Source organism: Dendrobium catenatum, unplaced genomic scaffold, assembly GCF_001605985.2.
Source record: "Dendrobium catenatum unplaced genomic scaffold, ASM160598v2 fragScaff_scaffold_853, whole genome shotgun sequence".
NCBI lineage: Eukaryota > Viridiplantae > Streptophyta > Magnoliopsida > Asparagales > Orchidaceae > Dendrobium > Dendrobium catenatum.
In genome coordinates this window covers 10682143-10691988 of record NW_021319315.1, presented here as the reverse complement: position 1 = coordinate 10691988, position 9846 = coordinate 10682143, and the positions used below count along the sequence as shown (strand labels likewise).

Sequence of the window (9846 nt, the reverse complement as noted above, 5' to 3'; positions counted from 1 at the left end):
AAAGATTAGTCTCTATGCATGCCAAGCTATACGTTCAATAAATTTCAAAAGAATAGAAAGATCATAGAATGCAAAATTACAAATCAGCTTTCATGCTATTTAAATCATATATCATGACATTCTCTAATCTTATTGAAGTAATGATAAAGCAAACTAAAAAGAGTATAAACTGAGTAGTGAAAATTTTACTTATAATAGAAAATTATAACTATCTTCAAGTGTAGTCAATTTAAGGCAATTTGATTGCTTGTAGATAAAAAAAAAAAAAATATTTTTATAAAACATATCTTCGAATATAATCATTCTCTGAACACAGCTAGAATTTGTAGAATGGAATCTAAATAATGTACAAAAACGAAAAAAGAAGTACCAGCAGCAGCTATTTTACCAAAATTTTCCTATTACATTCGCTTTTCAGCATAGCAAGAAATTATTTTGCTTCTTTTAACGTTTTGCGTAACTCTGTTTTCCTCATAAATCCATGTCTTCCATTTGCGGCATTCGACTAGCTCCAGGGTTAGCTTTCTCCTCTTCTAGATCTACCACTGCTACTTCAGTGGTTGTCAGTAGAACCGAGACACTAAAAATCCAATATAAATAACTTGCTATAAATAGAGCACTTCGATAGAAGAAAACGACAATGAATTTCTCAAACTTTACCTTGCAGCATCTAATAAAGCTGTCCTCATGACTTTGACAGGATCAATAATTCCAGCCTTCACCAGGTCAACATACTCACCTGTGGCAGTTATCAAATAAAAAAGTTTTAAATGAATACTGAGAAATGACGGGAATGAATCTCCATAGCTACAAGTCTCACTAGCAAGTTGTGAACAAATATATTTAACGGTGTTGGCTTAATTATTGTTGACCCCTGTATAAAAAAAAACCGATCCTTTTTCTCACCAACTTCAGCCTCATTAGTTCCACCAACCTGCAAACAAATAGCTACAAGGAAATCACGCATGCATAATTCAAATGGAAATGTTTAAAAAATAATAACAAACCTTAATAACAGCAACACCACCAGAAAGCTTAGACAACCGTTCTTGTGCTTTCTCTTAGTCAAACATGGCAGTGCTTTTGTCAATTGTTGTCCTAAGCTGTTGAACATGTCAGTGTAAGCATTTACGGCTCTAAGATTAAAGCCGAAGCTCATTCAAAAAAAAAATGTAAGGCCCTTAGCTCAAAATATGCATCCATAGCAAAAAGAATGTTTGTTTTTCCTTACTTTATCACGAATTCTTAGTACTCCTGCAATTGGCCAAAATACCATTTAAAAATGCATAACCCTACAAAATCCTCAAACATAAACTTGAAATGGCAGTCATGCAATCAGCAATGCTAAATTCAACAGCTTAATACATAATGCAAAATCTCATGCTGAAGCAAAGATATATACTTACTACATGGTCAAAGAGATGCAGCAATAGAATCATCAAAGGATCTATATGTATATGTATAGCATTTGGAGAAAATCTGCATACCACAAGCAATCTCCTGTATTGGGTCTCTCTGTCTCTTGGAATAGTCATTGCTTGTGAGGATGTTGTGGGCTCCAAAAATTCGGCCCCAGCCTCCACCCGCTGTTGCATTTTCTTTTCTGGGGGGAGTTTTAACAAAATCATGTTCCGGGGTAAATTTTGGAAGGCATATGGGTTTGTAGATAAGACACTACCAAGAGATTTCATCCTCATTTTGTGAGGACTTTATGATCTGAGTTCTGGTTTCCTATAGGCGCAAGCCCCTATAGTTAATTACCCCTCCCAATCACGAGAGAGAACTTTCGAATAAGGCTAGTCGTCAATCAGATACATAGAAAATACGTGTTATCTGTCATATAGTAGCAGCAATGGGTGTATATATTTTAAAAGTTGAAGGTTAGGAAATTTGGGTTGAGATATTTGAGGAGTTTGGTATTTAAAATAGAAATTTTCATCATCTTGCACTTAAAGCGGATGGTGGGGGAATGAATGATGGCCCGATCAAGATCCCATGGTTCCGTCGTCCCAGGCCATCGCGGTCCCTGGTCTACTTAGTAAGTGGAGGTAGTCGACCAAACCTGACAGAAGGATCCTTGTCGGTAGCCATGGGTTGCTTCGTCCAAGGGTACCTTGTAGACCTTGGGTGAATGTTTGTCTAAGGGGATAAATTTGAATCCTCCTTAACTAACAGAGGGCTTTGTGCCCTATCAATTATATCCTATTGATTCATATCTCAAGAATTTGATTCCACTAAGGAGCGTATTGGCTTTGGCTATAACTAGTATTTAGTGGTATCATTTGGTGACAAAATCTCTCGGTTCAAAGGGCCCCAGTCATAACCGTTTATCCTGCAGTGCTATTTGGCGGCAAAACCACTAGTCAGAGGACACGTACCACGTCCTTACTGGAAGAACATTGTTTCAAAATGGATCATAGTGATATTTTCAACCAGGCATTAGCTCTATATGAGCTGAAGTAAATTTTAAATTTGTCCACCCCAGCAAACTGTTGCGAATGATGAATGAATTTTGCTTTAAGTGATTTGAATGGTTAAAATTTGATTTTATATATCTTGGGATTTGGAATTTTGGTGATTTTTAAATTTTGATGAGCATTTGGATGACATTTGAAAATATTTAAGATTAACCCCTCCGGTTGAAATCTACATTCAACATGGCCATCATTGGGATAAAAGAGGTTGTTTTCTAGTGTCGATTGAACCCTGTCGACTTTGTCGAGCTATTAACAGAGGATTAGGTTTCGTAGGTTTTGTGTCTTTATTAGTGAATTTTTATTTATATAGGCTTTCAAGGCCTAATATGAATGTATTAAAATAAATATACCGGTCACCACAACCGTATATTTATTTGATGGTTCGAACCCTGTCGACTCCTATTGATCCATATAGAAGGATTGGGTTCAAACTTCAATTCACTTATCGACCCGCACAGCTTCCCTAGATGTCATGTGTATATTGAAAACACACTCGTCATGGCCCATACAGGTGTTTGGGGCATTTTATAATTAAACCCCGTCGATTCCTTTTACCTACTTAGGAGGATCGGGTTCAAATTTAATAACCCGCACAGCATCCCTAGACGTCACGTGTATCCCTACAACACGCTCGTTGGGGCACATGCAGGTCATGATTTTATTTACACCTTTGGTGTACCTATGTTCAGACATATTACGATGCATATATGGGGTATTTTGCAATATTTGTAAACACCTTATGTCCTCTTGCAAGGCAAATACTTATCCAGTGGCATTTTGTAGTAGTTTTTGGATTGAGTTATTTGCTGTTTTATATAGGTAGACTGTCATGCACTACTTATTGCTTTCTACATATGGATTGTAATGCACTAATGAATCTCCTGCTTTTGGATATAGGTGATTCATAGTGTTGTCACCTGATTGTAATGAAATACCTCATTGTTCTGATGGACACTCCCTTTTCTCATTCACCAGGAGGTTCTTCTGGAATTGGAAATCAGTGACAACAGCCTTGAAAAGAATTCCTTTTAAAATCCTTAGTGTAGTAAATTTATTATTTACAGTGTTTGTGGATGCCATAACTGTTTTCTTCCCAAGTATATGACCAAGAAGAAATTTTGGAACACCACGAAGTTTAGTTCAAATTCGTTCAAACTTCTCTTCCATTCTGCCAGAATGTTTCCTTTTCGTACATCGAGTTATCTTCATGCTTGACATACTTTGCAATATCTCAATCATCGTTGTTGCATGTGATATCTATACTTGTGTCCATAGTGGTTCATTGTGCCTATGATATACCCACTGTTTTTATACACATCTGGCTCATGTTTATTTACAGGGTCCCGTTGTATTCACTGTGACCTCCTGAAAGTGTTCGTAGAAAAGCCATTGTTTCTGCATCATATTCACCTTTCACCAATCTCAGTTGGTTTGATGATCGCACTTGTTTGTAGGGACGGGTCTTCCACTATCAAGCGGTAGTATTTCCATCTCAATTTGCAGGCACTTGGTTGTATTGGAGATTATATTAGCACATATGGCAATCACATATGAGCTCTGCAACTTGTTACTGTTGTTTGAAAGAATAGTTCATTTGACCTTGTAGGGATTGTTGTAGGAGTCTATTACAATTGTATCATGTCCATCTTTTTCATTCACAATTTATTTGCGGTGATGGGTCCTTTATTATCGATCTCCAGTGTCGTCTTCTTCAATCAACAGGCGAATTATTATTTGTGTTGGAGATTCCAATAGCGCATATAGGATACACATGCATTATGCAACCATCTGATGTTCTTGTAAGCATAGTGCATTTGACCTTGTAGGGACTCGTATGTATCACGAATGTGACATCCTTCATACACAAGTTTTATGTTCATGTATCTATAAGCTTAGATTGGTTGTATGGAGACCATTATACTTGTTGCACATTCTCTTTTTATGAACAATCTATTGTATACACTAAGGTTGTTTTTCATGTTATGATATCGTCAACCTTTTTATTGTTCACTTGCTTATGAACAAATCATGTATGCTTGAGAATTTGGCACAAATCTTCTGTCAATTGACTAATGTTTACTCGGATGGTCCAGACTCTTCATTTAATACTTGCAAGCTCATTTACCATTTGTACTTAAATCTTGTTTACAAGTCTTCTTTCTTGGCTATTCAAGTCAAATATGAATTCCACCTTATTTGCCCATCCAAGTTCAATTATGATCTTTTACATAATTCTTTCAAGTTCAGATTAGCTCCAAATCAATGTCTTTTGCAGTCAATTCTTGTAAGATCAAAGATTTTTTTTTTTGTACTTCATTCAAGTCCCATGTTTATTTGTTCAAGTTATTATTATAAGTCATTTGAGTGGTGTTCAGCTTCGAGCCCACAAGTTCATTGTTCATTCTCATTTGAATCCAAGTTCTTATTTTTTTTAGTCAAATTAGGTCCGAGTACAGTCATATGTTCACCCAAAATTTTGGCAGCCTTCCGACGACTCCCCTGTTTAAAGGAAAACTATATAAAACTGGGCCTCCCGCCACACTAGATAAAAGCACGCACTACAGGTGTCCTCGAATGAGGAAACCGCAGCCGTAAAATCTTTAACCTCGAAGATGTCAAAGGATCGAAGTCAGTCGGCCATGAAGGAGTCAAAGAAGCGCACGGAATGGAGAAAGGATCTTCATAGCGTGACAGATCCAGTTGTTGATCCCTATCAAAGTATCAAACTTCCGATTTGATGGGAACAGAAAGTCATCGAATGAGCGAAGTCCGACAACAACGAAGAAACTGAGGAAGCGCATGATCGGGAGAAAGTTACCTTCATAGCCGCGAGCTTCCATCTTGCTTTCGATCAAAATGACGTATCTTTCGATCCGATAGGAAGGGAATGTCATAGAAGGTGAGAGGTCGAACAGCTAAGAGGGAGCCAGCGAAGCACTCGAGGGGGAGAAAATTTCCTTCACCGCAAGCGAATTCCTGTTCCTGCTTCCGATCAAGTTGTCGTAACTTCCGATCTCACAGAGGGAAAGTCGTCCAGGTTGTCGTAACTTCCTATCTCACAGAGGGAAAGTCGTCGAGGGAGCCAAGTCGAACAATGACTAAGGAGTTGGGGAAGCAACACAAAGGGGAGAGAGATCACGAGAGAGAGCGAGCAGGAATGAGAGGGGCTGAAGGCCTCTTCTCTTAGGCTATTTAACGATGCCAGTGTGAGATCGTGCAGGAGGCGTGCGAAGAAGCGACGTCGGCGTGTGAGCGATGTGCGATGAGGGATGCCAGAGCAGGTATGGAAATTTAAATTTAAAATGTTTTTGTTTGCCACGATAGACAAGTCAACAAATGCCTCCCAACAAATGTAGTACGTGTCTAGAGCGAGGCACGTTTGTTGAATGCTGATTCACCTTGTGAATCTCTAGATATTTACTCTAGATGTCACACTAGGGATTTCATTTAGTATATCTCCAAGAGTTTGTTTGGATGTTTCACTAAGATTTTCATTTAGTGTATCACCAAAAGTCTTATTTGGATGTTACAGTAGTCTTCTTTCGACATGGCTCTTTTAGATGTATCCGTAGATGATTGACATGCTGGCTTTAGTTAAGGACCCCCCCCCCTCCCCCAGGAAAGTGATATAGCACTTTGTATTTGGGTCCCTAGAGCATGGCTTTGTAGATTGACAACGGTGGATAGTATCACTAATATTTTTTTTCTTTTAACACCACTATCACTTTAGTTTATAGACTTTCTGTATATGCTCAACATTCTTCCATCATCTGGTAGTATCTTGGCCAAATTTTAAATATTTATTTAGGGATCTTGATATGCAACTCGATGTCAACCCAAATAAATATTTAAAATGTCTCCAATTTTTAGGTACATTTGTAGATGTCATCCAAGGAGCTCATTCCACAACTTAGCTTGAGTCCTGATATTTTAATTCCTTCTACTTAATGCTCTGAGTGGTGAACTTGGTGAAGGGTTATCTGATTTGTCTTTACTGACTTATCAGAAGATTTGTATGCCTTCTGCCCTTTATTTCTAGCTTTGGTGGGCTTGATGAAGGGATAGATGTCGGCGACCTAGATTCGTTTAGGTTTGTACTAGGTCTGTGGTAAGAAGTCATCAGTCCAGAGCTTTGTGCATAATGAACTTGTTGAAGACAGAATTCTCTTAGTACAGCCATAGGCTTTTTATGAACTTTGGGATGTTTTCTTTGATCATTTACTTTGTGCTTTAGTTGACTTGTTGAAGAAAAGTTATTTTGATCATTACTTTGTTCTTTATAGATTTATTGAAGGATTTGTAGGTTTTGGATTCGGATGATAGTACCAAATATGGGTAGATCTTGATTTTTAACCACTTGAGGAGACTTTAATCTGAGTCACTTGAGTTCATCAGATTAGGAGAGCTAGGATTTGATAGCTCTTCATCCTCTAGTTGCTAAGATGGGGGTTTCTCTTCTACAACCTTTCTTATGACTTATTGAATAGATGGAGCTGCCAATGATCCGATAATATTTGGGCTTGTTGGATCCAACCTCTTACACTTATTCAGGCTTAAGACTTAAGCTATGGGGAATGCATTTTCCAATTCTGATTTCACTGAAGTTGGCATATTTGGAGTTCTCCTTTGTGGTTAAAGCTTTGAAGTCTACGTACATTCGGTGGTTATTCGAGACTCATCTTCCCATTGAAACTTTGATTCTCCAATCATTTGGGAGAATTCGGTGGACTACAATCACTTGAACTGGTCGAGTCAAATTGGCTTTCATTCTTCCTACATTCCCTACTAACGGGTTGATGAAGTATGGGGTTTTACTACTACTGTTTTTCATATGGCTTGTTGAGTAGACGGAGCTGCCAGCGATCTGATCATATTTGGGCTTGTTTGATCCGACCTCTTACACCCATTTGAACCTTAAGCTTCATGCTGTTGAAAGACTTCAAGCTTCTTCAGCTCAATATTTAGGAGTGTGCAGTCACTCTTTCTTGACTTTTGAGTCTTTGTACCTTGGGGAAGGTGATGTCTTGAATTTTTGAAAGATCATATGCATATACTTTAAAAACGAAGTCTTTGTATTCTTTAGCATAAAAGAATATTTACATTGATGATTTTTAAATATTTATTCGGGGATTTCGGCATGCAGTGCGATGTCGAATCGACTAAATATTTAAAATTACCCATCTCGCAGGGACATTTTAAAGTAGAATAGATTTGAGATTTTGAGATTTTAAATATTCATTTGGGGATCTAGAGGTGTAGCACGAAGTTGACCAAAATGAATATTTAAAATGCCCCCTATCTCGTAGGGACATTTTGGATAGGATTTGAAGTTTTTGCAATTTTAAATATTTATTCGGAGATCTCAGCACGTAGTGTGATATCAGCACAAATAAATAATTAAAATACCCCCAATCTCGCAGGGACATTTTACAATAGAATAAATTTAGAATTTTGATATTTTAAATATTTATTTGGGGATTTCGGCACAAAGTATGTTGTCAACCTAAATAAATATTTAAAATGCCCCCAATCTGATGGGAGACTTTGAAATACATTCTTATAACACAGGAGAATTTTAAAATATGAAATGCATATACTAATAATCATGTGTGAAAATATAGCCTATTAAACATGACATTTCTCAAGTAATTTCATGCATGGTATTTCTTCAAGTTTCATCCATTGATCACCGGCATGGGCCTTTAACCATTCAAATCGATGAGTTGATAAGCTCCTCCTCGAAACATATTCTCGATGATAAAAGGTCCTTCCTAGTTGGATACGAATTTGCCACCAATTTTTTAGCGTAGAATGATCGGCCTTCTCTACACCATGACCAATTCCCCTTCTTGAAATGATCGAAGTCACACCAATCGATCAAAGGACTTTGTCATCCTTGCTCGATAAAAATCCAGGTTATTTTGGGCTTGCAACATGACCTCATAGAGTGCATCGAGCTCCACCATCCTTAACCGAGTATTTTGTTCTTGAGTTATCTCATTCTGGATAGCGACTCGAAGAGATGGGAGTTCAATTTCTAGTGGCAACACTGCTTTAACTCCGAACACTAGAAATGAGTGGCGTTGGTTGGCTTTTTGTAAGTTGTACGATATGCCCATTATACTTCTTTCATCTTTGTATGCCACTATCTTTTATTCTTGGTAAGAAGTTTCTTCAACAGTTTCACCAACGTCTTATTGAAGGCCCAGCCAAGCCATTTGCTCTCAGGTAGTATATTGAGAAATATCACCAGCCAATCTTGTGTCGATTAACAAATTTATAAATTTTTGTACTTTTGAATGCAGTACCGTTGTCTGAGATTATGCGTCGTGGTACTCCAAATCTGTAGACAACATTATGCATAAAAAGGTTGATCACGTGCTCGGATGTATCTTCTTCGAATGGAGCCCCTTCTGCCCACTTAGAGAAGTAATCAGTTGTTGCAAAGATGAAGCGGTGTACTACTGACGATGGTAGATCTATTAGCCTGATAACATCAATAACCTAGCATTCAAATGATCAGGAAGTTATTGTAGGGTACAGTGGATTTGGCGGTTGATGTATAACATCACTGTAGATCTGGCACTCATTGCACCTCTCAGAGTGATCAATATAATATTTTACCATTTTTGACCAATAGTAGCTCATTCTTTTGATTTTGATTATCATTTTGGGACCTGATTGGTGCACTCCACAAAGTCCTTCATGGACTTCTGGTACCACTTTATCAGCTTATCGGGTCCCAAGACACCTTAGCCACATTTGATCGAAAGCATTCCAATACAATGTGTTATTAGCAAACGCATATCGTAATGCTCTCCTCTTAATTTGAGTAGCTAATGTCTTGTACGTTTGTAGTTTACTTTCTTTGAAGTAGTCAATGAAAGGCTGCCTCCAGTTATCTTGTTCTTTGACATCTAAACAATACCACTATGATTATGAAGCTTGACTTGCCTTGCGTATTTTCTTAGGTTCAAGATCAACTGGTTGGGGAGGTTGAGGATCAATCGGAGTTGCATCCTGCTAGCTTGAACTTGAAGTTCCCTTTGCCTGCGGGAGTTGTAATAATGCTGGCTTTAAGACCCGAACATTGTGTACCATGATCATTATAGGTCATTCATCATCCATATTCGTGAATTCTTTACCCAATTTGGCAAGGCAATCGGCTTTACTGTTTTGACCTCAGAGAACTTGAGCTAATTTGATAACTAGAATTTATTTCATATGTTCAAGAACTCGCCAATGATAATAGACCAACTCGAGCTTGGTGATTTTATAAACTCCCAGTACTTGATTTATAACTAGTTGAGAATCACCGAAAATTTGAAGATTTGAAATTCTAACATCGATTGCAATTTCCAATCTTGCT

The 9846-nt window shown here is 37.7% G+C and overlaps 1 long non-coding RNA gene and 1 pseudogene across 1 annotated transcript; both read right to left on the bottom strand.

Moving 5' to 3' along the window:
* Nucleotides 1-254: 254 nt before the first annotated feature.
* Nucleotides 255-811, bottom strand: LOC110113100. Its single transcript, XR_002305108.2, has 2 exons — nt 661-811; nt 255-580 (listed from the first exon to the last, which is right to left on the bottom strand). It is a non-coding gene; the product is annotated as an uncharacterized LOC110113100 (long non-coding RNA).
* A 32-nt stretch (nt 812-843) lies between these two features.
* LOC110113103 overlaps nt 844-9846 on the bottom strand; it is a 54332-nt pseudogene continuing 45329 nt past the window's right edge.